Genomic DNA, 6,520 nt, shown 5'->3' with positions numbered 1-6,520 from the left:
CTGATCCATGCTACAGCAGAGAAACAAAGAGAAGAGGGAGTGAGGTGACCCAATTATCCATAATCAGAATCAATAAACAATAAAGATATTATACTCATACCATTAAATATATCCAGCAATGAAAATGAACAAATAATAGCCACTATTAGCAACAATATTCAATCAACAAAAAAATTACTGAGCACCTCTTATGTGCTAGGCACTATTTCAGGTACTAAGGATAAAATAGTGAGCAAAACAGGAAAAAAATCTGCTTTTAATGGGTTTACATTCTATTAGAAATGAGACAAAAAAAGTGATAAGTCAAATAGTATTTTACAACTCCTTTTGTTTTTTACACAAATAATTTTATAATTATCTTATTTATGGGTGGTGATATTGGTTTCATCTGCATTTATAGTAGAAATTATGTCTTTTGAAAGTATACTTAATTTTTGAAAAGGGTTTTCTAGGGTTTAGTATATGTTTAAATTCATGAGTATATTAAATAGGTACTAAATCATTAAGTAGGTATAAAGTTGAAAACTAAAATAATGACTACAATTGAATTACTGAAATGGGACATAACCAGATGTACCACATGTGAATCCAGGGTGGGACCTATTGTGGAAACAAAGGAGATTTAAACATGGGCAAGTAGTAGACCATACTTCAGATTAACAAATTTGACAATGTTACGGTAACTGTTCAGGAAAATAATCTTATTTTCTTAGATGTGCACACATGTATTTAGAGTAGAAGATCACATTGTCGAATTTGCTTTAAAATAATTGTTTTTTAAAAAGTGTGCTAAGAGTGGGGGAATAAAGATTTTCCTCTATTTTTAGTCTTCTGGAAATAAGCAGCGTGTCTCCAAACTTTGTTTGTACTTGGGTGCTGGAATGTGTCTGAACCTCAGGAAGGACCCTCTTCATGAAGCAGCTCAGATAGCCTCACTGGTTGGGCTGTGCCCGCTTAATTTAAAATACTGACTAGTATCTCAATCATTGGATGTTCCCACACTCCATTTAATCACTGAATTACTGATAGGTTTCTGGGTTTCCATTTTATTGGATTGTTCCAATGATTTTTTTTTTTTTTTACATATTCCTGAACTTTAAATGACTAAGGTAAGAAATCATTAGTATTTCAAAAGGTGGTAACTACTATGAAGAAAAGCAAAGTAAAGGCAAAGAGAAAGAGTATATTGCAAGGTAAGAAGATATTCCATTTTAAATACGATAATAAGGGTAGGCCTCATTGAAAAGGAGACAACTGAACAAAGACTTAAAGGAAATGATAGTTACAGAGTAAGCCATGTGAATATCTAGGGGAAGAGCACTCCAAGCAGAGGAAGTTAAAGTGCAAAGACAGTCTCCAATATAGTCAAGGAATAGCAAAGAGACCAGTGTGGCTAGAATTGAGTGAGAAAAACAGTAGGAAATGAGATCATACAGGTAAAGGTCGGGGGGAGATCAGGTAGGGCCTTGTAGGTCATCCTGAGGACTTTGGTTCTTACTCTATATGAACTAGAAAGTCAATGGGGGAGTTAGGAATAGAAAAGTGACATGATCCAACATGTGTTGTAAAACAAAAGCTCTAATCACAATTTCGATAATGGATTAGGGAAAGCAAAGGATAAAAAGCATGGAGACCAGTTAGGCATTCTTTGCGATAATCCATGCGAGGTATTATGGCAGCTCAGACCAAAGTGGCAGCTGTGGAGGTGATCAGAAGTAATTCTGTTCTGATTTTACATTGAAGATAGAGCAAAAAAGATCTCCTGACACATAACATCTGAGGTATGAGGGAATGGGAGAAATCAAAGATGACTCCAAGGTTTTGGACCTAAGCTACTTGAAGGATGGAGATGGGGAAGACTGCAAACAGAGCAGACTTTGGTGAGATAAAGACTTCATTTGAAGTACATTGAACTGAAGATGTTTACTAGACGTTTAAATAGAAATGCTGAGTAGGCAGCTGGATACAGAGGTCTAAAGTTCAGGGAGAGAAATCAAGGCTTGAGCTATCATTTTGTAGTCATCAGTCTACAATTATAGAGACCGTGGGGAAAAAATACATTGCATGAAATCATCAAAGAGTATAGAGAAAAAAAAGAATTCCCAAGGACTAAACTCTAAGACATTCTAAGGTAAAAACTCTGAAAGAAGAGGAGCAATTGGCAAAGTAGATAGAAAGGAGTGGCGAGTGAAAGAAGAACATCAAGAGTACATAGTGTCCTGGAAGCCAATAAGGAATTACTACGAGGAGCAGTGGGTGATGATCATGACAATGTACCAAAAGGTGAAATAAGATCAACACTGACAACTGACGATTAGATTTAGGGAAAGTAATTTCATTGGGGACCATGACAGGAGTAGTTCTGGCTGAGTATTGAAAACAAAAGATTGATAGGAATGGGTTTAAGAGAGAATGTGAAGAGATAAATTTGAGATAGGGAATATAGACAACTTTTTCAAAAAGTTTTCACTTTAAAAGGGAACAAAGTAATGGCTTAATCTTACAAATACGTTAAGCAAAATAATCTATAAAATAATGCCTCCTATATTTGTATAAAATTTAAACAAAAACAGATTAAACTAAATTCGTGATCAGGAAGGAGTAAGCAAGAGGTTTCAGCGTATTAGCAATATTCTTTTTCTTACATGAATAGTGGGGTATTTGCTATATAATTATCCATTATAATGATTTATTACATTATTTCTCAACCAGTATACTTATTATGTATACTTCCCCCTATAAATATTATAGTTGTTAATTTTTTTAAATAAGATCATATGTGTGAAAAGACAACAGAAAATGTCACTATAGTCACAAAAGTTTTAAAAAAGTATTTGAAAAGGAATATTCCTAATGATAAGCAGATCAAACCTGAATTAAAACTCCAAAAGGTTATATGTACTAGGTTGGGCCAGTAGGTGAACGTTTGTGCCTTTCCGATTTAATTAAAAGCAGAATTTGAAATCACATAAAATCTTAAGAATTTGAGCAGACTATAGCTCTGTCTTCACTTTTAGCTCCACAGAATATGGTTTTGTTTTTTTTTTAGTACTATATGTGTATTTGGCTCTCAGCATGAAAATGCTGTACAGTATCTGCCTAGATAATTCATTTTTTTCTGGATATTTTAGTTTTATTTCCAAGACTCCCTAAGATATTATACTTTGCAAACACAAACCATTTGGTTATATAATAGTGTTCTAAGTGTGAAGACATGACCGTTTTTCTTGGTAAATTTGTGAGAGTAAAGTCTCCACATTACAAAAGAGGAATAGAGCTACTGGCAACCACGATGACGCTTCTAAGCCATGAATGAGTTGACTATAAACCTTGAGCAGTCAGATCCATCCACTGTTTTCAGTTGTCTTCCAATAAGCAACGAGAAGCCGGGTATTTAAATTCTACTACTTTGTGTTCATTCAACTACCATTTTGCTGAAATCTTTGAGCATCTGTTTCAAAGGAGATGATCATCTACTTCACCAGAGGATATGAAGGAAGACAGATGCCTGAATGGTTAGTGACACTTCTAGCCCCAAAGCCAACAAGCACTGAAACTAAGTTAAAATGTGTTCATTAAAAAGTATTCAAATCCATTCCACTCTCTCAAACTGCATACAAAGCTCATGCTGGTAGAAACATACTACTTTAGATCAAAACTACCCAAAAGAGCCAGAACACTTTTAAACCTATCCTAATAACTTATGACTAAATCTCAAATAATTCTGAATTACAAGTAATAACAAAAGCTATACTAACATTCTCTATCTGCTTAAGCCAACAGTTGTTTGTTGTTTTTTATTAAAAGGCAATGAAAGGTTAGATGACACTTTATAGTACCCATTTCTCATAAAACTTGTGTGTATGTCAATTCCTAATTTCTGGTTTATCTGTTTAGTTAACCTCTGCTATTTTCTGGGATTCATTCCAAGACAACTAAAATACATTACTAAAATTGGCATCTCTGCTCCTGAGCTTAATTTCAGAGAGGCTCTGAAGTGGTCTGAAACCATTTTTTTAATATTCTGCACACAACTTTATGCTAAAAAGTAACAACCACTGTTCAAGAGCAGTAACTGGTTTTAAAAGGTGCAATTTTTGTTTTCCTCCAAAACAATTCTTACGTCCTCTGAATGTACAATAAGAGAATAAGTATGATGCTAAAGCCATACATTTTTGTTGCAGTGCTGCAAATACTAACTTAAAGTTGAACATGATTCTTTAAGGTAGACTGAGAGATGATCTAAACATTTACATATAAACAAAATATTTCTAAACCCTTTTATAAGTGCTTTACTCTTTGGTTTTTGATTGGCACATCCTAAAAGCACAACTCATAAATGCATATAAAACAAAATGCCGAGACTAATATAGATTTTTTATGTCATTAAATTATGCATCTAGTAAAGTCTGTAACATGTTAACGAGTTAAAGAATTATAAATTTTTAAGTTGAGAAATATCTTAGATATTATTAAAAGGCCCTCGGAATCTTTACTCAACCCTCTAATTTGATAGATGAGGAAACTGAGGCCCAGAGAAGTTTAAACGAACCGCATCATGACAGATAAATGGCAGTCACACCAAAATTCTGACTACGAGCCCAAAGCTTTCAAAGAGTACTTGTTTCTAGATAGTTTAATACTTATGGGAAGAAAAGTTAACAGAGGACACTCCAAAACCCCTCAATATAAGGAACTCTTTCAGGCAAAAGCCGGTGTCATCTTCTGTTTGCAAATACAAGTCCTAGAAATAGCACCCACAACAACCATTTTTCTTAGCCTCATAATACCTGGGGTTTCGAAAACGATTCCTTGGTAGCGTCTCTTTTTCTCGCTCCTACAAATTCCTTTAAATAAGTTAAGTGTTTTGGTTGGGACTAGGTTTTATTTGGATTTGCTTTTAATTTTCTTGAGATTAAGAGAGGGTGGTAAACAGAGGTACAGGTCTACAACACATTTTTTTCTTTTATTATCCAAACCAATAAATCCTTCCTCCCGGCCCCAGGGCTTACTGGTTTACTTCGTAGCAGTGCCTTCAGTTTCCGAAGCGGGACGGGGACCTAGAAAAGAAGTTGGCGAGGTGGCACGCAGGCAGGTGAGCGCCCGGGCTGGGCGGGCTGCCCTCAGCCACGTGACCCGACACCCCTCGCCCCGGGAACCTCCCGACTGTCAGCCCCGCGGAAGCCCAGAGCTTCACTGCACCCCTCTGGCTGCCCGGCGAGCGCCGCCCCCGAACTCCCGGTCCCCAAGTGGCCTGCGGGCTCCGTGTGGGTCATGCTCACCCCAGTGCCCCGCTCCTCCAGGTGCCCAGAGTGGGAAGAGGTGGCCTTAAGGGGTGTAGAAGAGAGAAGCGAGTCCCACCTCGTTGCTGGGGTCCGATCCAGAAGGAAGGCGGAGATGGCGGCGGCACCGGGGCTGGGACACCTGCGTCGCTGGTGCTCGGCCGGCGTGGTCTCTGCGGTGGGGTGGCTCCAAACTTCTCGCCGGAGGTGCCCCGCAAACTCTCAGGAGAGGAGGGCAGCTGAGTGTGTGGGGAGGAGGGGCTGAGGGGGAGCGCGTGGGATGGGGAGAAGGGAGGGACAGCCTGGTGGCCGCACACACGCCCCGCGCTCTGCGCGACAGCTCTGGGGCGGGTGAACAGACCCGGAGCAGCGAGGGCGGCGCGCAGGTGACCGAGGGGCAGCGGCGGGGAACACCACTACGCGGCTATGGACCTGGAGGAGGAGGGAGCTCGGGAAGGAAGACCCCTTACCCGCCTACTCCGGAGGCCAAGAGCAGAGACGAACCCAGCAGGAAGGGGGCGCCGCTACTTCAACCAGAAGTCAGCTACTGCGTACCCCCACCCAGTGGTTCTAAGACTGCATCAGGCTGAGGTTACCCCTGTTCCTGCCACCTCCAGACTTCCAGGCCTCTGTTCTGTCAGGTGTGGAAAATGCTGTTACAAAGATTGCAATGATTGGGAGGCGTGGGAAAGGAAAGCGAATGGAAAAGACCAGAAGCAATGAGGTAGTGAGTTTCCTGTCATCAGGGATGTTTCGGCCAAGCATTTTGGTCATACTTGTCAGGAAGGCTGAAGAGGCCACTCACGCATCAAGTGAGGGGTTGGACTAAATGACCACTTACCTTTCAGTCTTCAAATTTAATGGCTTTTGACGTAGCGAAAAAAGAAAAAAGCATCCTTGAACAGTCTGATTCCAGCCCCAAAGGAAATAGACGTTTTCTTGCTCTCCACTCACTATGTTCACTCGTGCATGCATTTATTAATACGTTTTTATTGAGGACCTACTGTGTGCCAGACATTATACTAGGTGCAGGTATTATGTTCCTTGAACTTGGAGTTGTAACAGACAGGCAAGTATTCATATAACTACCAATTGTGATGGGTGACATGAAAGAAACAGGGCGAAGAAGAATGAATAAAGGGAAGGGAACATATTCTAGACTGCGTGGATGGTTAAAAGGTCTCTAGAAATGAACTTGCCTAACACCTTCATAGGAAGAGGCATCAGAAGCACAGAGA

The 6,520-nt window shown here is 39.6% G+C and overlaps 1 protein-coding gene across 1 annotated transcript in view; it reads right to left on the bottom strand.

The window, feature by feature from the left end:
• The window catches only part of LEPR (leptin receptor), a 94,971-nt gene extending 89,330 nt beyond the window's left edge, over positions 1 to 5,641 (bottom strand). The window contains exons 1-2 of the mRNA XM_011369583.2: positions 5,362 to 5,641; positions 5,013 to 5,060 (exon numbers count right to left, since the gene is read on the bottom strand). The gene's annotated coding sequence lies outside the window, so the exon portion shown is untranslated. The remainder of the gene's footprint in view (positions 1 to 5,012; positions 5,061 to 5,361) is intronic.
• Between the last annotated feature and the right edge of the window lie 879 nt (positions 5,642 to 6,520).

The sequence above is a fragment of the Pteropus vampyrus genome, unplaced genomic scaffold (genome assembly GCF_000151845.1).
Source record: "Pteropus vampyrus isolate Shadow unplaced genomic scaffold, Pvam_2.0 Scaffold151, whole genome shotgun sequence".
In the NCBI taxonomy this organism is placed as follows: domain Eukaryota; kingdom Metazoa; phylum Chordata; class Mammalia; order Chiroptera; family Pteropodidae; genus Pteropus; species Pteropus vampyrus.
Note: the sequence above shows the minus strand (reverse complement) of the source record. Positions and strands in the feature narration are given on the sequence as shown.